The sequence below is a fragment of the Dasypus novemcinctus genome, chromosome 16 (genome assembly GCF_030445035.2).
Source record: "Dasypus novemcinctus isolate mDasNov1 chromosome 16, mDasNov1.1.hap2, whole genome shotgun sequence".
Lineage (NCBI taxonomy): Eukaryota > Metazoa > Chordata > Mammalia > Cingulata > Dasypodidae > Dasypus > Dasypus novemcinctus.
This window is the reverse complement of record NC_080688.1, coordinates 41,040,039-41,064,804: the sequence shown is the minus strand read 5'-3', so window position 1 is coordinate 41,064,804 and position 24,766 is coordinate 41,040,039. Positions and strand designations below refer to the sequence as shown.

At 39.8% G+C, this 24,766-nt stretch overlaps 1 protein-coding gene and 1 pseudogene across 3 annotated transcripts in view; one reads left to right on the top strand and one right to left on the bottom strand.

The window, feature by feature from the left end:
- The window catches only part of ZNF521 (zinc finger protein 521), a 936,466-nt gene that overhangs the window by 430,028 nt on the left and 481,672 nt on the right, over positions 1-24,766 (top strand). The window lies entirely within an intron of this gene.
- Positions 3,138-14,629, bottom strand: LOC111765728 (disks large-associated protein 4 pseudogene; annotated as a pseudogene).

Below are 24,766 nucleotides of genomic sequence, written 5' to 3'. Positions count from 1 at the left end.
GCTGACCTGGATTAGTCCAACGAATCAGAGAGTAGGAGTTGCAACTCTGCTGAGGCTCAGGGCCCAGCTAGCACATGGGCAGTCCAGAGATTCAAGTCCCCTGAGTATACACCATCCCTAGCACCAACAGTTTCACTAAAAGTGACAGAAGAGGCATGTGTAGAAAGGTCACATCTGAGTTCGGTTCTATCATACTCAGGAACACAAATTCCAAAGTAGGACCCTCCAACATGGCATAGAACTCCAAATCCATCTGCCATGACCATATACCCTGTGGGTCTCCATAACCTTCAGGAGAACCAGTACCTAGGGTTGTATTTACTTTGGCTTTTTCTGGGGTCCTGCTGAAGTGCATGTAAGCATGACCCCTCGGATGACCTCCTGACTCTTTCTGAAGACTCTTAGCCGTATAAACTCATTTACCTTTGCCATTTCCCCCTTTTATACAAGGTCAAAAAGCAGTTTTTAACACATGATCCTACATGTAGGCTGAGATATTCTGCTGGTCTGAGTTGGCCCTTTTATTCAAGGACTCTTTCTGGTTGCATCACCAGCTAGTGATTGGTAGTAATCCCTTGGCATCAGGGAAGCTCATCCCCGGGAGTCATGTCCCATGCTGGGGGGAAGGTAATGCATTTACATGCTGAGATTGGCTTAGAAAATGGCCACACTTGAACAACATGGAGGCTCTCAGGAGGTAACTCTTAGGCACCCTGCAGCTCTAGGTCTAATGCATATTTCAGGCACACAGGCTCATAAGCATAATTATCAGCATCAAGAGTTCATTATTGGACCATCCTTCCTTGTTGGTCTTTGCTATTGCACTTAGGGGATTATTGCTGTTCCAGTGGGGAATGTGACAGAGCTCCCCTGGGTAGGAATTCAGTACTCTCTCAGTTGATATTTATAACTGTAACTACTGTAAAAATACCCAACATATATCAGAAAATTTTCATGTCCCCTATTTACATGCCCTGGAGAACTCCTTCCCACCCATTTGCACCGCCCCCATCAATAACACCCCACACCAGTGTTCCTCCCCTGCCATAGTTGAACTTCTCTGTGGCCCAAAACTTCTTCAACAATGAAGCCTAATACATTGCCACATTCAATTAATAGGAAATTGAAATATAGTGATGGGTTTAAAGTTTAGAAATAGAATACATACTAATTTAGAAATACTAAAATAAAGTAAAAATAAATTGGTGTATTAAAAAATGTAAGAGGGAAGAAGATGTGGCTCAACTGATAGAGCATCTGCCTACCATATGGAGGGTCCAGGGTTCGATACCCAGGGCCTCCTGATCCATGTGGTGAGCTGGCCCACATGCAGTGCTGATGTGCACAAGGAGTGCCATGCCACGCACGGGCATCCCATGTAAGGGTGCTCCAGGTGCAAGTCGTGAACCCTGCAAGGAAAGCCACCCCACATGACAAAAGTGCTGCCCACCCAGGAGTGGCACCACACACACAGAGAGTTGACACAGCAAGATGACGCAACAAAAATGAGACACAGTTTGCCAGGGCTGCCTGACAATGCAAGCGTACACAGAAGAACACACAGCAAATGGACACAGAGAGAAGACAACACGGTGGAATGGGGAGAGAAATAAGTAAACTTTAAAAATAAAAAGTAAGATATTATAAAGCTTTGTTTTTAACGTTTTGCCTTTTATCACTGCAATAAGTATTGCCCTGTATGTACAGTGGCAAGACACTTTCGTTCATTTCTTCCTCAGTGTCTACATCCTTTCTTTTTTTTTTTTCTAATTTTTAGTTTGTCTTCAAAAAAGTGTTAGATCACATAATTCACATATGCAATATAGGCTTCTCCCATACATCCAACATCAACCCCTTCCCCCTTTCCCCAGCAATGATCTTTTTACATGTTCATGTTATATTTGCTGCAGCTGATGTACAGATTTTGAAACATAACAACCAAACATAGTTCCACTTTGGTTTACATTATGATTTATATTTTAGACTGTACACATTTAAAAATTTTTGGTTTCCTTATGTCTTACATTATGGTTTACATTTTAGCTTATAGACGTTTATACACATTTGGTGTAAATTAACATGTCCTATATCCATCATTACGTGATCTTGTGGAGCACTTCCATTACCCCCTAGTTGCCCTGCTTCCATCTAGTCTATACCTCTCTCCCTCTCCCCTCAGGGCCCACAGTGACAATCAATCTTCACAACTTGATGGACCAGATTTATAGATACTAGCAACAATGCTCAGTACTTGACATACTAGACTGCCCTAATTTTCTCGAGAGATACAATTCCCTCTGTTTGAGAACACCAGGTCTCCCCAGGATGTGGGTACACTTTCACACTCATTGTATGGGTCTCCACCCAATGACATAAAACACTATGACAAAATGAGCACTCACTCCCTAGAAGCCTGCCCCTGTACCAGATGCCCCCCCCCAAGCACCTTAAACACATAATCCTTACTTATTATATTTTCTAAAGAGTTTTCTCAACATTATAGTTTCTGAAGACTTGTTGTAGCTCACTCTTGGCTAGGATTTGGCTGGCTTTGGGAATGGAAGGGGTGGATTCTTCTCTTCCTCTTCTTGGGGATTCTCCACGAGTAGCTAGCTATTGATCTTGAGGTGGTAGAATTCATCAACCTTCATGCTGATGTCCTCAATGGACAGCTGTAGCAGGTCCGAGAACCTTCCTAGATCCTGGTCTATTGGATGTAGGTTGGCATCAGGGTTCAAATTTTACTCCAGAGGCCCCAGAACTGCTTAATTTCTGGACATTAGTAGCCGGGCACTGGCCATAGCACTGAGGACTTCTCCTAAGATTTTTTCAGAAGAGTTATTCTCTTTGGGCTTCTCATCCATCTGGCAGCACCAACCTTCCAGCTTTCAAGAACCAGTAGCCAGAGTATAAATTATAATGTCAACTGTCATCCATAGTTAGTAGCAATGCTTCAATATGTGTTCATCAATTGTAACAAATGTACCACACTAATGAGGGATGTTGTTGATGTGAGAAAGTGTGGGAGGGGGTGGCAGTGAGGTATATGGGAATCCTTTATATTATTTATGTACTTTAAAGGTTCTTTAAAAATAAAAAATTAATTATACATATACTTAATATCAATTAAATATTAATTATACATCTGAGTCATTGTAATTAATATAATTAATATCTGAGTCAGTATCCTGCTGGAAGGTATACTGAGGGTGGGTAGGGGACTGCTGCTTCACCAGTCATCTTCTACCTGAACTCCAGTGGACTGGAGTTTGCTAAGGAATAGTCTCTTTTTTTGGCACTGGCTGAATGTAATCAATTTGTATTTCTGTCCATGCCAGTTTTCTTTTGGGGATGGCTTCAGGGTGGGATTTGTAGCTGGTCAGTGTCTTCAGAGCTGCGTTCTTTGGGGGTGGCTTGGAGGCTTTGGGTGCTGAGACAAATCTGTCCAACATCGTGCTGGATAGTCAGGTACTGCTGTGCAGGCTAAATATTAGTTGTTCAACTCCACTGGCTCATCACCTTGCTGCTATGGTCCTGGCTGTCAAGACAGGTGTGTAGGTGGACTCAGTACTGCTTTGGACCATGACTGAGATGAATGGCTTTGATCTGGTGCATGGAGGGACTAGTGGCAGGGTCTTATATGCCACTAGGCATGATGAACCCTCCTCCTTCAGATGGCCCAGCCCAAGCCTACAGTTTTGTGGTTGATTGAGTTTTGACCAAAGCTTTCTCAGTTCAATTAGAACAGGAAAGACTTTTTAAATAAATATTCCTGGAACAATTGGATATCCATTTGAAGAAAAAAAACTCAACCTTTACCTCATTTCATACATAACAATTAATTGGAGATGAATTATAGATCTAAGTGCAAAGAATGAAGCTTCTAGAAGAAAATGTAGAAGAATATCATGTGAACTATATATATAGGCAAAGATTTCATAGGACACATAAAAATGAAAAAATGGATAGTTGGACTCCATCAAGATCTAAACAATACTACTAAGAAATGAATAGGCAAGCCACAGACTGGGAAACATTTGCAAAACATATACCTGCAAAGGACTTATATCCAGATGTATAAACACTTTCTACATCCAACTACCTGATGTAAACATGGCAATAGATTGAACAGACAAAAAATATATATATACAGTTGTCCAAAGTGTACAAAAAATGTTGTTCAACATCATTGGTCATCATGAAAATACAAATGAAAAGCACGATGAGAATCCATTTCCCTCCTACTAGAAGAGCTAAAATCATAAACAGTGGCTTTATTAAACATTGAAGAGGATGCAGAGTAAACAAAACTCTCCTACTTAGTTGGCAGAAGTGTCAAATGGTACAGAAATTTTAGGAAACTGTTTGGAAGTTCCTTAAAAATTAATTATACACCTTCCTTATGACTCAACATTTCTACTCCCATGTGTTTACCCAAGATAAATTAAAACAAATGTCTACCAAAGACTTGAATGAGAATGTTAATAGCGACTTTATAATATCCAGAGACTGGAAACAGTATAAATGCCCATCAATAGGTGAATGGATATCCACTTGTGATGCATGCCTACAAAAGAATATTCTTTGGCAATAAAAAAGGAATGAACTGTTGTTATACACACCATGGATGTATCTCAAAAACAGTTGAGTAAAAGAAGTCATTAAAAAAAAAAAAGAACACACACTACAAGATTCTATTTATAAGAAGTCCAAGAATAGGCATGAAGATAGAAATCTGATCAATGTGAGGCTGAGGGTGAGAGGTCAGTGGTGGTGATTGTCGACTACCAAGGAGACTGGGCATGAAAGAAATATCTGTATCTTTTTATGGATGGTAGTTACAGTGGTTATACAAACCTAAATTGGATCACCCTTCTCTCCCCTTTGTTGGCTTCAATTGTCCTTGGATATAGTCCAAGAGCATTATTTGTTTCATTCATTTGCACTAAGAGCAACTTGAAATGATTTTATTTATTAAGATATTTTCTTTTTTTTTTTCAAATTCTACTCAATTTATTCATTTTTTTAAAAGATATTACATTAAAAAAAAAATATGAGGTCCCCATTCGCCCCCACCGCCCTCACCCCACCACTCCCCCCCCAATAACACTCTCCCCCATCATCATTTCACATCCATTGCATCTGGTGAGTACATCTCTGGGCATCGCTGCACCCCATGTCCTGTGTTCCACACCTTAGCCCACACTTGCCCACATTCCTTCCAGTGGGCCATGGGAGGACATACAACACCCTGGGGCACCACCCAGGACAACTCCAAGTCCCGAGAATGCCTACACATCTCTTCTCTTCCTCCCCTTCCCTGCACCCAGCAGCCACCATGGCCACTTTTTCCACATCAATGCCACATTTTCTCGATTATTAACCACAATAGTTCATGAATAGAATATCATTAAGTCCACTCTGATCCTTACTGTATTCCTCCTCCCTGTGGACCTTGGCTTGGTTGTGTCCATTCCACATCTATGTCAAGAGGGGATTTAGATTCCACATGGATATTGGATGCAATCCTCCTGCTTTCAGTTGTAGGCACTCTAGGCTCCATGGTGTGGTGGTTGACATTCTTCAACTCCATGTTAGCTGAGTGGAGTAAGTCCAATAAATCAAATATTTTCTATGAAATTTTTTCCTTTGGTTTGGGTCTATTTCTGCCACTCTAATGCATACTTCTGAGGGAAGGTACTGGACCTGCTTTGTTCACTATTGCTTCCCCAGTGCCAGTGGTTTTGTGAAAGATCTACATTTTAGCTCCTTTCTCTTTCTTTCTCTTCCACTCCTCAAGGAACTGAAATTAATCCAATGAGTCTGAACTGGAAGTGATAACACACATTATTCTTTCTAGATTCCACTTAGGAGGACTTTTTATTTGGCTTTCATTACACACATGTTATATTCAATGATGGGATATGATGTCCAGGTGATGGAACTGGAGCTCCTGCCAATTTAGTAGCAGGCATTTCACATTAATCCTAACACTGGTGGTTTGTCAAAAGCAGACTTCTCATATTATATTATCAGACCTGGTTTAGATTTCCTGTGATGAGAAATCATTAAATACCAATGAGTGTAAAAGAGTGTTCAAAATATGTTAGAACTAGGGAAGCGGTTGTGGCTCAACTGATAGAGTGTCCACCTACCATATGGAGGGTCCAGAGTTCGATAGCCAGGACCTCCTGACCCATGTGGTAAGCTGGCCCATGAGTAGTGCTGATGAGGGCAAGGAATACTGTGCCACACAGGGGTGTCCCACACATAGGGGAGCCTTATGTGTAAGGAGTGTGCCCCACAAGGAGAGCTGCCCCGCATGAAAAAAGCACAACCTGCCCAGGAGTGGAGTCACACACATGGAGAGCTGATGCAGCAAGATGACACAACAAAAAGAGACACAGATTCCTGGTGCCACCTGACAAGAATACAAGCGGACACAGAAGAACACACAGCAAATGGACACAGAGAACAGACACCAGGTGGGGATGGGAGAGAAATTTTTTTTTAAATCTTAAAAAAAAAAAAAAGACATACGCAAGAAAGGGCACATCAGTATTCTTTCCATTCTTTACACAAAATAAGCATTTAGTAACTATTAATGAGGAGAATCACCAAATACCTTACACAGTAATGGTTCCATTGAAAATGGGCAGATGGAAGCAAGGATATGGCATTTAGCAAAATATTTCCTTCATATAAAACCCATATTTCAGAAAAGATGTGTTGATACAAAACCAGTCATCGGTCAGGTTGGGCTGAACTATGCTATGGAAACAAACCCCAGATTTCAGTGGCAGAAGGTTAATTTCTACTCATATTCCATGCCCATCATGAATCAGCTGGTGGCTCTGCCCCATGTTTTCTTCTCTCTGGGACTAAGGAAGATGAAATAGCCACCATTTCAGGAACATTGCTAATTGTTACAGCAGACAGAAAAAGAGCAAGAGCCAAATTGTTCACTGGCTCTTAAAACTCCCCTCCAGAAGTGACACACATTTCTTGTACTTATATTTCATTGACCAAAGAGCGTCACAAGACCACATCTAAGTCTAAAGTGGACAGGGAGGTATACTCTTGCCATCTTCCTGGAAAAAGGAGAGCTGAGACTGTTGGATAAGTAGCATTAATGTCCAGCATCCTGATGAAAGCTTGAACTTCTCTACTATTAAGACCATCAACAAACCGCCACCAACACCAACACGACATCACTCCTAATGTACTAGTTAAAATGTATGTATTGAAAGTTTATTACTTGTCAAGTACTGTGCTTTATTCGTTAGCTCTTTTACTCATCACAATGTCTCTCTGATGTAGATTCTGTTGTTCTTTGCAATTTTAGATTAGGAAAGAGATACTTAGAGAGAAAAGTATTTAGGCCCAGGTCATACATGCAGTACGGGAAAGAGTCAAGACTTGAACCCAGATACATCTGACTCAAGGGCTATGCTCTAAACCATCATGTAACATTGCCCTTCGAGCCTTATATTTATTTATTTATTTTTAAAGATTTAGTTTTTTTTTTTTATTTCTCTCCCCTTTCATGCCATTGTCTGCTTTCTGTGTCCATTTGCTGCGTGTTCTTCTGTGTCTGCTAGCATTTATGTCATGTGGCACTGGAAAGCTATCACTTTTCTTTGTTGCATCATCTTCCTGCATCAACTCTCCCTGTGCACAGCACCACTCCTGGGCAGGCTGCACTTTTTTCACACAGGGTGGCTCTCCTTGCTGGGCTCACCCTTTGCACGTGGGGCACCCCTATGCAGGGGACACCCCTGCATGGCACTGGACTCCTTGCACGCAGCAGCACTGCGTGTGGGCCAGCCTACCACATGGGTCAGGAGACCCTGGGTACCCTGGACCTCCTATATGGTAGACGGACGCTCTGCCAGTTGAACCACAACAGCTTCCCTGTTTATGTATTTAAAATTTTTACTGAGGACCCACATCTCCAAGGCCATCTTAATAACTCTCACACCAACCAAGGATATGCAAACGTCAGATATTTGACACAGGTTTAGTCACATCAACACATCTGCTCAACTCTTTCTAGGCCCCAAAGAGTATCTCCATTCTCTGAGACGGGCATTTTCGTTTCTGCCGTCACAGGATGGGTAGTGCATCTGAGAAAAGGGAGAAATGGGGACTGAAGAGGAGGTCCTAGGCTAGTTGACTTCCTCACTCTTTTCACAAGATCCTTTATAACTGATTACAGAGTATTAGACTTCTTCCCAGGCATCCCCTTCAGAACCCCAGAACCTGGTGCCTGGGTTTTAGCGATTACTTTCTGTGATCTCTGAACCTCAGAAGCGTCCTCGTATAGATGTGTGAATGTCCCCTTTTAAGGTCCCCCATCCTAATTTTCTTTTAAGAACTTGAAAATCTGCTTTGGCATACTAATTTGGGTCATTAATCCCCATAAATCTGCACCTCTTATAGAGAAGTTAATACTCAAGTTTGAATACGTGGTCTTGTCTGTCCTTCGGGAAACTTTTTACTTTATCTGTATTGTACAATTTTATCTTTACTGCTTCTCCCCACCCCTTGCAGCTCTCTGTGTCCATTTGCTGTGTGTTCTTCTGTATGTCTGTATTTATTTTTTATTTAATCCCCCTCCCCACCCCCAGCTTGCTTGTTGTCTGCTGTGTCCATTCGCTATGCGCTCTTCTGTGTTTTTTTTTCACTTGTCTCCCTTTTTACTGCATTACCTTGCTGAGTCGGCTTTCCATGGTGCTTGTGGACCGGTGGCTCTCCATGGCATGCAGGCGAGCCTGCCTTCACGAGGAGGCCCCAGGACACGAACCCAGGGCCCCCCCTGTGGTAGACGGGAACTCAAATGATTGAGCTACAGCTGCTTCCCTCTTTACTGCTTTGGGTATACACAGAGTGTCAAGGGAATTGAGAAATGTCCAGTGGTCCAATGACACCTGGCCTGCATAGGTAGACCAATTCCTTTTTTTCTCATGGAACTCCTTGAGGCCCAGCTGGTACCTCAGATGGAGCTGCCTCTCTGCCAATGACTTTGGTGGCCTGAAGAACTGTCCTGGCATGACTGACCTGGTACTTAAAGACACAGCTCTTAGAAGTTCTATAGAATTCAAGTTCATATTTAGTCTTTAGGGACTGCTAGTCTGGCCAAGGAAGCTCAGGACTTCCTGGAACAGTGCTGCTGCTACATTTGCAATACTATGAATCCCCAGTAAGTCTACCTGAGAAAATATTATTTGTGTATGATTCATTCACCTGCCTCATATTGTCTGTTATCTGCACTGAGAATGTAAGGATTCCTCTACTAAGCAGCAGGAGGAGTTAAATGAAAGCTCAAGATCTTTGCTATATCCTAGATTTTAATTTGACAAAACTAAATAAAATTAAGCTCTTGGGTATATATACACAAGACCAAGATGTTTCATAGAACCGTTGTTGTGTCTAGGGCTTAGAATGGACTAGGGAAATCTGATGGCATTTACCAGTACTCTGCAGTGCACAAAAGACCAGAGCAAAGAGGAACCAGCCACTCTTCTATCCTGGACCACGAGAATGTTGACCTCTAACCTCGTTTTTCATCTATTCTTTCTCATCTGGTTTCTGTCCCCAGTTCAATGATAAAATGGCTATCTGGATGTGTTCTACGTTTAAGAATTCTTGAACTGTGAAGTTACATACCTCTCCTGTTGAATGTATATGTGTATATGTATCTGTTACGAATCACATTTTAGGATATTTTAATACCTCTGAAATTTGGGGAGCCCTCCGTTGCCAACTTAAAGAGACACTTTCAAGGACCCACCTATTTCTGCTCTTCAGCCTTCTTAGTTCAGGGCTCACCTCCTGACTTCGAACTGCAGAATATGCATGTGTTTGCCTAACAGAGTTCTCTTTACTTTTTTTTAAAGGGAGACTCTTTTTTTCATCTCTCCCTGTTTTTTCTTTTCATGAGGTCCCAGGGCCAGGGATTGATCCAGGACCTCCTATGTGGAAAGCAGGCACTCAACCACTGAGCTACATCTGTTCCCATCTCTTTGCTATCCACCTGAGAATTAACAGCCTCCTCTTTCCTACCATCCCACCCCAAGCCCTCAACCCATGACTTTTAAGGAATTCTTAAAAGATTTGGTGTATAAATACCCCAGCTTCATCACCTCTTGAATACAATAATTCTGATTAATTTCCAGTCATCTACAATAGCAGCTAACTGATAACATGCTCTTTACTGGCTCCTTCCCTTTCCTGCAGTGTTCCTTCTCCAACATACACCACTTGCTTACTTTTCCTCATCTCATGGTCCGCTTCTGAAGAATCCTAACTAAGATGCCAATCAAGAGTGAGTGCTGGCAAGCTGATATCGGGTAACTTCCTAAAAGATTTGTGTTTTGAATGGTTTGGTAGACTGGAAGGGTTGAGCATTTGGGAAGTTACATTTTCTCCCCTAAAGAAACTCCAGTGACATGTAAGTCTGCAGCAGAAACCTGATGTGCAAAGCTGCATAAAGGAGCTGTACCTGCTCCCTTTCGAAGTCAGAGTAACTCAGGAATAGAAGGTAGACTGACCAGACACGGGCTGAGGGGATGAGGAAGGGAACAGACATTTGTGCTAGGCAGGTTGCAGTATCCCTGCAAGTGTTAAGGCCTCCAGGCAATTTTAAAGCTTGCTTTTGTCATTTTTTTCCCCTCTGGTGAGACAGAAGCCACTACAGTTTTGTTTTGAAGCATTTTGTGCTACACACAGGTATACCTAATTCCATGTACGGCTCTCTTCTCTCTGAGGCCAACTGCAAACACATCTTTCACAACATCCCAACACATTTGTCACTTACCCAGAGTGTTGACTACCACAGGAGTTTTGTTTAGGGAATGCTCTTCCAACTCTCCTAGCTCCATCTGCCCAAGGATTTGCTTCAGATTGCAAATATCTTTCTAGGAAATTTGCATTTCCCCCGAATTTCTGGTATGATGTTTTCAGTCGCCAATCTTGATTATCTTTCCCATGTGATGATAGTATTGTATAATGGGCTCTGTATTGGAAATCCCTTACAGTTTGAGGGCAGGATAGTCATTTCTCTTCTAGCATCTTAAGTTCAGCACACACACATCATTAGTATAGATAGGACTTGATATTCTTCTCTGCATTTTCCCACATGCTAAAGCTTGATTTCCCCCCTTGATTTCATCTCCTAAATGAAATCATCTCTAGCATCTATCCATTTCATTTTTACTGCCCAATACGCCTAACCGACCTCTTGCTTCTGCTCTTTCCCCCTTAAACCTTTTCTCTACAATGCAGCCAGACTGGTCGCACCAAAATGGTAGTATAATCATTTCAACTCCCTACTAAAGATTTTCAATGGATTCCAAATCCCCTTCGTCTAAGTCCAAACTTTAATCTGACTTTCCACACTCTTCCTGCTCTACTTTCAGAGTCATCACTTACCATTCTCCCTCCAAACTCCTTTGCTCCCCACCTTTCACCTCATACCTTTTTGTCTTTCAGCTCAACAATTCCTCTCTCTTGCCCACATGCCATTGCCCGTCTAGGACACTTCTGCCAGTCCCCACTTACTTGCCTAATTTTTTGCCTCCTACTTTAGGTTTCACTTATCAATATATTTCCTCAGGGTCTCTTCCCTGATCTGTAAACTAGACTAGGACCCTACTGTATGCCATGCTTCACTTTCATAATGCTTATCACATTTCATTATTTGTATTTCATTATCTGTCTTCCTAGATAAACTGTAAAATCTTTAAGGACAACCATTGTGTCTATCTTGCTTATTACTCCATTCCCAGTGCCTAGAATAGTGTCTGGCATAGAGTTGATTAATTGAATAGCTTCAAATATATTTCTATATATTATGAAGAAAGGGGGCACTTCAAGAAATCATAACTTTGTCATTACAAGCTGGGTTTCCTTTACTTAGTCAATATTGGCTAAGGTTTCATCTGTAAAGAAGCTGAGCTATATGAGTAAAGGTATTTCAGCTCAAGCATTCTAAGCATTTTATATACTGTTACATATTTCACATGGTCTAATGTAACTTTAATATAGAGAGAACCCAATGCTGATGAATCTAAATAAGTATTTTATTATGACTTCTTACATCATGGCTGTCTGCTTTATTCACTTTCATGTCTGTTTGACTTTACAGCAGAAGATAATTTCATAGTCACAGAAGTAATTTTTTATCCATTAATTATGGTTTTATATCTTTTCTGCTCCCTTTTTCCAAAGTTTGTTTCCAGTGATTGAGAGAGAATACTTAATATGAAAATTGGGTCTTATAATAAACTTTTGTTTTAGTTCCCTGGTTTGCTCAAAGCAGATAAAATGGAATGGAAGTAGCTTCATCACAAGATCCTGCGTACAATGGGTTCACACCCACAGGGATGGATTAAATTCAAGAAAATGTTTTTCTGGGGTACATATCGCTTCAAAGTGCCCTACCTAGTTGTCATCCAACTTCCTCCTTATGTTTCTTTTTTTCATTAAGTATAATGTATATATCAGCTACTAGTTCTTTTTCTGAAAGGTGTACACATTCTTTTTGCATGTGCACAAAAATATAGAACAGATGAGCCTGGAATCTAACTAGAATATTTTGCAACTAGCAAAATATTTCATAGATGCAAGGATGAGGGAGGGGTGTGCTTAGAAAAATTTACTGAATACGTATTTAACTTAATTCTCAGAGCCACACTCCAAAATAGATGATAGTCCCAAAACAGATGGGTTTCACTGAGATTAATTTGGCCAAGTCTCATGTGTGATTAATAATAGAGTAGAGATTCAAGAGTCTAGACTTTATGCTTCTGGAGAGCAATGACTATTTTACTTTTGGGTATCTCTGAATTTCCAATAGATAATCACTGGGTATATGAATGTGTGAATGATTAACATGCAAATCAGTGTTTTTCCTTTCACTTAAGGCCAAATTCTGGAGCAAGAAGCAAAGTGAAACTTCAGATATCTTTCTAGGCTTTGCCCTAGATTTCCATTCCTCGGATTCCAATAATTAGTGTAGAACATGCCAGCATCTTAGCAGCCAGGATTGACTTACACTGACACCCATATGGTTTCAGCTCCTCGTTTGCCTTAATCCAAGGGAGTCAAAATTATAAGGGCAAAACTAAAGGGCAAGCTGTCATCTATCTTTTAAATAGACATGCCCACCTAAAATGGCAAAGGCTAGTTGATGCTCTTCTTTTCTCAGGCGGGTGCTGTTCCTGGTACTTGGCAAATCATCGATGATCAGAGGGTCTAATGGCTCAAACTATAGAAGTTGCAGGCAGGGCACAGGAGATGTCACAGGGCCAAAAAACCCATAAGGCTTATATTCATGCACTGGCAAATGGGGCCTATATGTGGGGTATTAGGGCTAGCTGCCTGATAGCGTTATCCTACAACCAAATTTTACATTGCCCCTTTTGGAGTTCTCCCTGCCTTCTCTTTCTGTCCAAGGCTGTCCTTGATAACCACTTTGAACTCTATTAAAAATGTTAGAGGAGGAGAGCACACAGTGATTTGCCCCAGGGCCCTTACCAGGTCCTAAGCGCGCTAATATCTCACCTTTATTGCATTCATCCTGTGCTAATATTGGATGGGATGGCGTTAATTTTCTATTTCTTTGTTTGAAGAGATCCTGGAAGAACCACTAAGGAGTATTTACAGGATAATAATGTCACAATCTACAGTTCTTAATTTATTGATTCTCTGCAAGCCTTCTTTTACTTTAACTGTTGTTTTTTCCTTTCTGCTTCCATGAGAATTAAAAGTCATTTGGTTTGTTGTTGGTTTTAATCTAGTTTATTATTAGCAAGGTTATTAGTTGAAGTCTAAGGGATGGCTAAGGTTCTACCAGTAGTTTTGTACAAATAGTGGGCATAATCCCTCTTCATTATTTCTAGTCAGTTCTCAAATGCTCTTTCCGTAGCACTACCAGGGCATTCCTTTTTATGGATTTCAGTGATCATTTAAAAAGCAATCCAAGGGTGTTGAAGAGCAGACTTCGTACTGTAAAAACCTGACAGGCTTTATCACATTGAATAAAATAGCGTCTATATATTTTTTAATTCACTGCTGTTAGCTCAGATTTTTTAAATGATTATAATAAGCACTCTTCTTAGTTGACCCATGAATTATTTGACTCTGTTGCTGAAATGTCAAGCAGTCAACTAAGAAAAGGAGTACAATTTAACTAACAACCCTATTCCCAGAGCAGTGCAGATGGAGTTTCTATTTCTTCCCTTGAGAGACCACTTTGTAATCCAATAGTTCTCACAGTCAGGAAAATTTTTTCTTGACATTCAGCCTAAAATTTCTCTTACCTGAGATCATCTCATTATGCCAAAAAAAAATACCACCAGCAGCTGGTATAAAAAATCTATCCCCCCTGCACTGGTATAAACTCTCCTGTGTTACTACATTCATTCTATTTAATGGACTTACAGAGATTTTTGTTGCTGATTTCTGTGATCCCACTCCTCATTTTTTTAAATTTAGCTTTTTTAGTCTGTTCTTGCCTGTGAGTAATCAGTGTTCTATGGCTTTTTCTTATAGCAAAATTTTTAAATGCCTGTTTATTATATCATGCTCACCTTGTCTGAGATGATTCTTTGAGTAGCCACGACATGACTGATCCTTTCGTCCTTGTCCTTAACAATTACTAGCAGTTGCCAGTGCCCACTAATAGACTGTCTGGCCGTAGACACTGACTGTAAGCACAGCCCAAACTGCAGCACACCCTTTCAGGGGACAATTATTACAACTGGACTCTTTCCTCCTTGCCTTTCTCCCATCTCCCTCCCTTCCTCCGTCCTTCCCTGCCCTCTCTTTCTTTCCCTCTTTAAGATGACTTTTTAGTCATCTAGTTTGTGAGGTAGGTTTTCTTTCTTCTCTTCTTAGAGAGATTATCAGGCTACCAATACCATCTCATCCATTTTCCATCCTCATTTTCAGTACAGAAATCTCCCACTAAGTAGAAAATGTTTTTTGACCCGCTACAGATACAGCATCTTGTTTGTAGATGCAGTTTTCCTCAGCTAAATCCAAGATGAAAAAAGAATCAGTGGGAGAGGGGGGGAAAGCGGCTGTGGCTCAATCAGATGAGCTCCTGTCTACCATACGGGAGGCTCTCGGTTCGTGTCCTGGGGCCTCCCTGTGAAGGCAGGCTCACCCGCACACTACAGAGAGCTGACTCAGCAAGGTGACACAACAAAAAAAGGGAGATAAGTGAGAACACAGAAGAGCCTGCAGCGAATGGACACAGAAAGCAGACAGCAAGCAAGCCACAAGGGGGGGAGGGGAAATAAAATTTAAAAAATAAATACAAACACAGAAGAACGTACAGTGAATGCACACAGAAAGCAGACAGCACGCAAAAAACCACAAGGCTAGCAGGGGGAGGATTAAAAAAAAAAGAATCAGTGGTGATAAAATATATTACCCAACAATCGTATCTATGGATCCTTAGGGGACAACCTGACTGCGACAGCCTGGGATTTAATATGCATAGAGGAAGGGGCGTTGTGACATGACAATCCTGTTCCATTTAACTTTACTGCATAAAGTTATAGTCTGGAGACCCTCAACTGACCCACAGTGTTTCAAACCATGGAAAATATATCATGTTATAATTGGACCCTCCCATGTCCGGATTAACATCTAAGTGCTATTAACATTATGGTGCCCATCTCTATATTTAATTAAAACTAAAAACAATGTTAAAATATATAAGAAAGATAAGAAGTCTAATCAGGTTTTTAAAAACTTTTTTCCTATGATGATTACCTGAATGCTTTCTTTTTTAATATCTAAAATATCACAGCATTTAAGAAAAAAAAATCTCCCACTTTCTGATGCCCTATATTTTCTGGTAGCTGAAGCACATGCTTCATCTTCCTTTTGTAGAATCTGGAACTATTCTTTTCTGTATTTACTATTCTTATAAAATGTTTGTGTTTTTGCTTTTGCTAAGTAATACCTCAATTTTCTTATTTCAGTCTTTTCTCATTTCCTTTACCTCAAGAGATTTTATTCTTTAAATTTGCAGAGGATGCAGAGAAAACAGAAGAGAAAAGTAGGAAAGAGTTACTGGCATCTATACCAACACTCCTTCTAGCATGGACTGGACAGCCGACTGCTGGCTTGTCAATGCTCACTGAATTTCCAAACACCTGTGTTTCCTTTCTTTGCAGTTAGATCAAGGAAATAACAGATATTCCAGTTTTCAGGTCCCTTCTCAAGTTTCTGAAATATTTCATACAAAGATACACTCTGGACTTATTTCCTTTCATACAAGTTGCAACCTGGAGAACGGGCCCCAAACATTAAATGATATGCTGTCCCATACATTTCATGATTAAAGAAGGTACAACCCAAACCCACCTGTGGCCTGAAGAATGATGAGCCTGTGCCCTCTTCAGTGAACTTGATGGTTTGAACTATGTTTGTGAGTCAAACACAACATGCCCGGAGAATATGGGCACTTACCTTGTTACCCCCTCTCCTTCTCCCCAGTGCTCCCAAGCTGCCATTCCTTTCGTGAATATCCACGGAGCCCTTGTTATGTACCAGGCACTGTGAAATGAAGAAAAATGACTAAAGCCCATAAATCTTTCCATTAAAATTCTTTGCTTACAGTCTAAGTAAGGAAGATATTCATTCATTTGTTCATCCATCAAAACTATGCAATGCTCTGCAATGTAAGTCATAATGTAATTGTTATAGCAAATGTGCAAAGAATTGTCCTAAGGTTGTAGCCTTGTCTGCTCACCTTAGCATTAAGAGTTTGTGGTCAGCAATAGCTGAAGCTCCTTAAGACCAGAGATTTTGACATATGCTGAGCGGCAATAAGTATAGAGTATGTCTTTGCTCTGCAGATAAAGAATGCTTTTCAATCCACTGACTTTCAGAAAAAGTCAGCCTTACATATCCTCAAATTGTTAAAGTTTGCTTTGTTATCTTTAGAATCTAAAACAGGGCTGCCCAATAGAAATCTAAAACTAACCATATAAATACATTTAAATTTACTAGTAGTAAAAATAAAATAAAATAAAAAGAAAGTGGTTGTGATGGTTGAAACTATATGTACTGCTGAAAAGCATGTTCTTAAACCTAATCCTTTCCTATGGGTGTGAAGCCATTGTAAGTAGGACCTTTTGATGAGTTTACTTCGGTTAAGGCGTGGTCCACCTCAGTCAGGGTGGGTCTTAATCCTTTTACTGGAGTTCTTTATAAGCAGAGTACAATTTAGAAAGAAAGAGAGAGAGGGAAGTAGATGTGGCTCACCTGATAGACCATCCATCTACCTATATGGAGGGTCCAGGGTTCAATCCCCAGGGCTTCCTGAGCCATGTGGTGAGCTGGCCCATGCGCAGTGCTGCTGCACACAAGGAGTGCCGTGCCATGCAGGGGTGTCCTCCATGTAGGGGTGCCCCAGGCGCAAGGAGTGTACCCCACAAGGAGAGCTGCCCCACATGAAAAAAGCGCAGCCCGCCCAAGAGTGGCACCACACACATGAGAGCTGATGCACAAGATGACACAACAAAAAAGAGACGCAGTTTCCTAGTGCCACCGGAAAATGCAAGCAGTCACAGAAGAACACACAGCAAATGGACACAGAGAGCAGACAGGGGGGGCGGGGGGAAGGGGAGAGAAATAAATAAAATCTTTAAAAAAAAAAAAAAGAAAGGGAGAACCACAGGAAGCAAGAAGCTGAACACCAACAGAACCAGAAAGAGAAGAGAGAAATCAGGGGCATCACTGTGTGCCTTGCTATATGACAAGCTAAGGACTAGCCAGACCCAGAATGCCACAGTCTGCAGGAAGAAAGCAAAGAATTGCCTAAAGGATGCCTTGACCTGACGCCTTGGTTTGGACTTTGCCCTATCCTCAAATAGTGAGCAAATAAATTCCCATTGTTTAACCTGACCCATTTCATGGTATTTACTTGGGCAGCCTAAGAAACTAAAATGGTGGTGAAAAGTATTACAATAGCATTTTACCCAATATAATAAAAATTATTATCATTCTAATACATTATCAATATAAAAAGTGTTACTATTTTTCTGTATCAATCTCATACAAAGTCTTTGAAGTCCAGTGTGTATTTTATATTGCCAGCACATCTCAATTTGAATAGTTTTTAAGTTCACAGTTTAAGAAACAACAGCACAGATCTAGAATGTCTAAACTCTCTATCTGGAATTACTAGATACCTTCTAAAAAGTTCTCTATGAAATGATCTCATTCTGATATGAAAATTTCTTTGTAGGGAGATCTGGGGAGCAAGTGGGTACAATTTTCAGGAAGAAAAGTGCATTTTAAAAAGGGGTGCTGCTTTGGATTTTGGAAGGAGGAAAAGAGGAAGGAATCATCAGGGAGGAGCAAATAGGCCTGGAGAGCGGTGAAGGAAGCTCAGGGCATGGGGAACCCTTCCTTCCATCCCTCTCAGAATCCTCAGCAAATTCTGCACCTCTAATTTGATTTTGTATCAGTGGATTTTGATTTTTGATGGTGATGGGTTTGGGAGAAGATTAGAAAGGAGAACAGATGGGCAGCTGATGTTTGGGTTACAGCAGGACAATTCATAACTAATAATTTTATTAGAGATGTGACCTCATGTAGCACAGGAAGGTCTAAAATTTATGACACTTCAGACAACTATGTAATTTCTTTAAACTGTGTGTTCGTATTTTTTTTTCTGGTGTGGGTTATAGTCCAAAACTTATATCCAACTTTCTAAAATGCTGTTGCACCACTAGGCAGCACAACATGTTAATAGTTAAGAGTGATGGACTTGGGAGTGGATGTAGCTCAAGTGGTTGGGCACCTACTTTCCATGTGGGAGTCCTGGGTTCGGTCCCTGGTGCCTCTTAAAAAAACCAGACAAACAAAAAAAGCAAACAACAAGCAATACAAACTGAAAAACTAACTCAGGGGAACTGATGTGGCTCAGTGATTGAATGCTGTCTTCCCACATACAAGTTCCCTTTAATGCAAAAAAAAAAAAAAAAGAAAAAGTGGTGGACATAAATTTAGACCAACTCGTATTGGATTACCAGTGCTGCTCCTTCCTTCCTGAGTAATAGTTTATTCTCTCCAGTGTCCCCCTCACTAAAATGGGGGTGAAGATAGTATCCACTTAATGGAGTATGCGCATGGCCTGCACATAGTGCTCATTAGATGGCTATTATCATTATTAGATATTACCATCATGAGACAGAGCTATGCCTAAGCCAGTGGTTCTCAGGGTGAGCTCCAGGCTGCAGCACCAGGGTTACGTTGGGATGGAGTTCTGCTCAGACCTTCTGAACCAGAAGTTCTGGGCTGGACCAGCACTCTGTGTTTTAGCAAGCCCTCCAGGAGATTCTGATACAAGCAAAAGTTTGGAAACTAGGTGCCTATAATAATTCCTGATAAAAAAGAAGCCACTCTCTCTTAAAGGCCTCCAAAAGAGATGCTTTGCCCTCCCTTGGTAACTTGTTCAAATGTTTAGTTGCTCCTATTGTCAGGAACTGATCTTCCAATATATATATATGCGAGGGGCTTTGAGATCCTTAGAGGAAAAGTGCAATAGGAAGACAAATGATATTTCTGTCTTACCTGTTTCTTCCCAAGTTGAAGCCTATTAGGACTATTTAGCTTGAATTCTCTTCAGAGCAATACTTAAAGCATCTCTTTCCTAGTTTTAAAACTACTGTTTTCCCATCCATCTGTTTACTACCTGAGCTAATGCCATTGTTATCAAATCTTCCCTGAGCCTGAACTTCTATTTTGCTTTCTTATATGCCTATTCCAGTAACTACAAACTGTGTTTTCTCCAGTAGCTTTGTCTCTAAACCCTTGTGAGTAAATATTACAAATGGCTATGTCCCACATAAAAATAATAAGCAACAAGTAATGGTTTTGGAGCCAAACATACGTTTTATATCTTCAAGAGTAAAATAAATGGAATCTCTCCCTCCATCCTTCCCCCTAAATGCACTGCTCCTCTAGTATGCCATGGAAGGACAACTATTTGTCCTTGAAATAATGTTTGGCAAGTACAGAAAAGCTACAGGAGGGAAGAGATCCTAAGGAATATTATTTTCAGTGTCTTTCCCAATAACGGTTTTCTATATTTTTCCTTCACAGCACAAAACCATTGCCCTCTTCCTGTTGCTTCTCTTTGCAGAGAACATTGACCTGCTGCAGAAAAAAAAGACCCCTAAAGCCCTCTTGCTCATCATAGGAAGTAATGGAGCAAGACAGGCACGGCAGGAAGTGAAAAATCTTGACTTTTTTCCCCCTGCCATCTTCTCCTCACTCCCCCATTTTGTAGCTCCTTCTCCTACCACCTCCCCACCCCCACCCCCTACCTCTGGTTTATAATTTCTAAAAATATTTTCAGGAGGATCACTTGTATGTTTTAATTGGAATGTCACAAGTGTGTCACTACACCCCATACAAGCAGATTGCCAGGATTCCTTCTGTCGAATGATATATAACCGAACGAAAAACAGGAATGACAAGGTGCTACAGGTTAACATCGATAAAGCCAGTTATGGGAACACGTTTTCTTGCCCCATGCTCCCTCTTCTGCTGCCGGCTTCCTACCTCAAATGGAATGTGGATCTGAAGCAGTTCGGTGACAAGTGGCTATTTGTGCTTCAGATTATAAGATTGTTTCTAAGTTGATTTTTTTTTTCTTGCAGCAAACACCATGCTTTGTTCTGAAGCAAGCAAGGCTCCTACATTTTTATTCATATTTAAATATTCAGAGGTTTTGGTTCTAATATCCAATCTGACGATGTAACCGTCTATTTTGTGAAGTATGGCATACACTATCTCGAGTTACTGTTCATGCCACTGTTGTTAAAGGCAGTTTAGTCTCTCTGTCATAAGCCCTAGAATTCATGGGTTTATAACAGTCGTAAAAAGACACGTATATTCCACGATGACAAAGCTGCACCCAGGGAGTGAATCTTTGTGGAAAAATAAGAGGGACCTTACTTACTGCTTCAAAGACCAAAAACTACCATTGTTTTCAAGGCATTTTACTTTTTTGGCCCATCAAAATGAAAAATGTTTTAAATTAATTTCTTAAAAGAAAGATGAGAATCTGTGTAGCCATTACCAGATCCTTTGCTAGATTTTTAAAGTCATTTCATTTTACAAAAGAATTGTTGCCTATCTGGAATAAAATTACACTTGCATAAAAAATTTGTCATCTTAGTGTGTGTTCGTTTTGCCTGCATTTTAATCCATGCTGAATGCTGCCTGTAGATCTGTAATAGCAGACATGCTTTTGTCTACTAACCTAATGCTTTTTATTTAGGTGATTTTTCTTGAGTACTGATCATTGTTTTGGTCATAGAAAGTTAATGTTTTTTTTTTAATCTGTGTTAATTTTTTGATAATTAGCTTAAGGAATTTATTAATATCTGTAAATGCGAATATAGCTGCCACAGTTAATCATTAAAAAGCCTTTGGGGCTGCAAATTTTAACTCTATCAAATGACAAAATAATAGACGATTAAGGATCACAGAACTTCTGGGACCCTTTGGCCATGTTGCCTGCCTTTAATCCTTCATGTGCCTCTAGATTCTCTCTTTTATTATCCCCTTATTTATACATTCACCTCTGTGGTCCCGATCCAAAAATCAATTCTTATCTCCATCTAATTACTTTTTCTTTTGAGAATTGAAAGGGCAAGAGTTTTGTTTTTATGCATGTATATTTCTACATGGATAAAAGGAATATCTGTACACAATGAAAATGGAGGGACAGATAGGATCTTCTGTCAGTAGTTCCTGCCAACAGCTTTTGAAAAAGGGTTGGGTGGGTCACAAAAGATAAGTGAATAATGATTTGATTTTTAATGGATGGAACTGAGCAACCCCCTTATAAGCCCACTGTATATGTCGATTATACACACATATGCGTAGATCATCATGGAACAGTGTAGTCCTTGACAAGTTGTTTTGTTTTTTTTAAATAGCTGTGTAGCCAAGAACAAATTGCTTAATATCTGCAGGCCTGTTTCTTTATCTGTAAAGGGTGATGTTATTATAGACCTTACTTTCCTCTTAGGATTCCTGCAGAGTTCATGTTTCACTTTTGAATTCACTCCAGACATATTTATTTCTCTCTATATGTATATATACCTATTTATTTAAATGTACCCTTTAAATGTACCCATCTTTAAATGTACCCTTCAATGAGTTTTGATAAATGTTTTCAGTTGTTTACCACCATAAATTATGATATAGCACTCCGCTGATCCATATGGTAACCACTAGCCACTTCTGGATATTAGGCACTTGTTTGTTTCAAGCATTGTTGTTAAGTCCAGCTCTTAAGTCAACTGCTGTGAAATCCAAATTGAGATGTGCCACAAGTGTAAACCCCAGAGTTTGAAGACAGTACAAAAACAATGTAAAATAATCTCATTAAAAACTTTAATCAAGATTGAAATGATAATATTGTGGATATATTGATAAATAAAATATATTATTAACTTTAATTTTATATAGTTCTTTTCACTTCTTATAATGTGACTAATAGAAAATTTAAAATTACACATCTCGCTCACATATTTCTACTGGACACTGCTGACCAGAACATACCCATGACTGCAGAAATGATCTTGGGCTCCCATGCAGTCAGTTGTTTCCCTGTGTACTCGGTCTTTGGGAACTATTTGTCTGGTCCCTATAGTTTTGTCTTTTCTAGAATTTCACATAAATCGAATCTTATAGTACGTAGTTGTTTGTGTCTAGCCTCCTTCACTTAGGAAATGCTTTTATTGATCCATCCATGTTGTTGTGTGCATCAGTAGTTCACCCGATTTCATTGATGAGTCATTTTCCATTATATGACTATTACACCAGTTGTTTATCCATTCACCAATTGATGGACATTTGAGTTGTTTCCAGTTGTTTGTTATGATGAGTAAAACTGACATTAATATTTGCCTAATATTTGTGTAGACATATGCTTTCAATTCTCTTGAATGATATCTAAAAGTAGAAGTGCTGGGTCAAATACTAAGTGTATATTTAACTTTTTAAGAAACTGCCCAACAGCTTTCTAAAGTAACTGTACCATTATTGCTTTCCCACTAGCATTGTATGGGAATTCCAGTTTCTCTAAATCTAACCAACACTTGATATTGTCAATCTTCTCAATTTTTATCATTCTAGTAGGAATATGGTAGTATCTCCTTGTTTTTTTAAAATAAAATTTCATTTAAGTATATCATTCATACATGAACATATGTAAAATGTAAGCAATAAATGTATAATAAAAGTTGTGAACTTACAAAACAAACATGCATATACAGGGCTCTTATACGTCACCCCACCACTAACACTTGGATTGTGTGAAACTTTTGTAACAAACTATAAAATAACATCATCAAAGTTTTACTACTAAAAAAAGAAAGGAAAAAAAAATTTACCACTTACTATAGCCCATTCCCTACATTAGGTATATTACCCCCTAAACCACCCATTTATTAACACCCTGTGTTAGTATTATAGTTCATGAGAGAATGTTCTCATTTTTGTCCTGTTAACCACAATCCATCCTCCTCCACTTGATTCCCTGTGTTAAACAGCCCCATGTTTTGTAGAGTCCATTCAAAGTGTATACTCAGTGGCTCTCATTTTCATCACAGAGTTGTGCTGTCATCATCTCAATTTTAGTACATTTTCATTACTCCAAAAGGAAAAATCCCATCCCCCTTATACCCCTCTATAGCTGTCTCTCAGAATTGATATATCTTCTTTGCCATTGCTACAAAATATTATCATATTACTCCTTGTGATTTTAATTTACATTTCTCCTTCTGAAAATTAATTATGTTGAACATTTTTTCATGTGCTTCTGTGTTGACATATATCTCTTTTGAGAAAGCATTATTCAAATCTTTTGCCCAGTTCTTCTACTGGGTTTATTGTCTTTTTATTATTGAGTGTATGTGTGTTTTATATATTGTAGACATACATACTTTATCAGATATATGTTTTTAGATATATTTTTCCCCAGTCTGTGGCTTTCCTTTCCATTTTCATAATGGTGATTTTTTGAAGATCGTAAATGTTCTCAATTTTGATGAAGTCATATTCATCAATTGTTTTTTTATTTTTCATGTTTTTTTCTGTGAGTCATATATCAGATAATTTCCATAACACTAGGGCCCCAAAATTTGTTCCTATGCTTTCTTCTTGAAGTTTTACAATTTTAGGTCTTATAGTTAGGTCTATGATAAATTGTGAGTTAATTTTTACATGTGGTATGAGGCAAGGGTTGACGTTCTCTCTTTTATTGATTTATTTAAAGATAGATTGATTATATACTGATGTCTAATTTTTCCAATACCATTTGATGAAAAGACTATCCTTTCCACCACTAAATTACTCTGGAGACTTTGTTAAAATTCAATTAGTAGGGAAACAGATGTGGCTCTCCCAATTGGGCTCCCGTCTACCATATAGGACGTCCAGGGTTTGATGCCCAGGGCCTCCTGGTGAGGGCAAGCTGGTCCATGCAGGAGTGCTGGCTGACACGGAGAACTCGCACAGCAAGATGATGCAACAAGAGACACGGAGGAGAGAGAATAAGAACACATAGCAGAACAGGGAGACGAGGTGGAACAAGAGAGTAATTGCCTCTCTCCTACTCCAGAAGGTCCCAGGATCGGTTTCCATAGCCGCCTAATGAGAGAATACAAGCAGACACAGAAGAACACACAGCAAATAGACAGAGAGAGCAGACAATGAG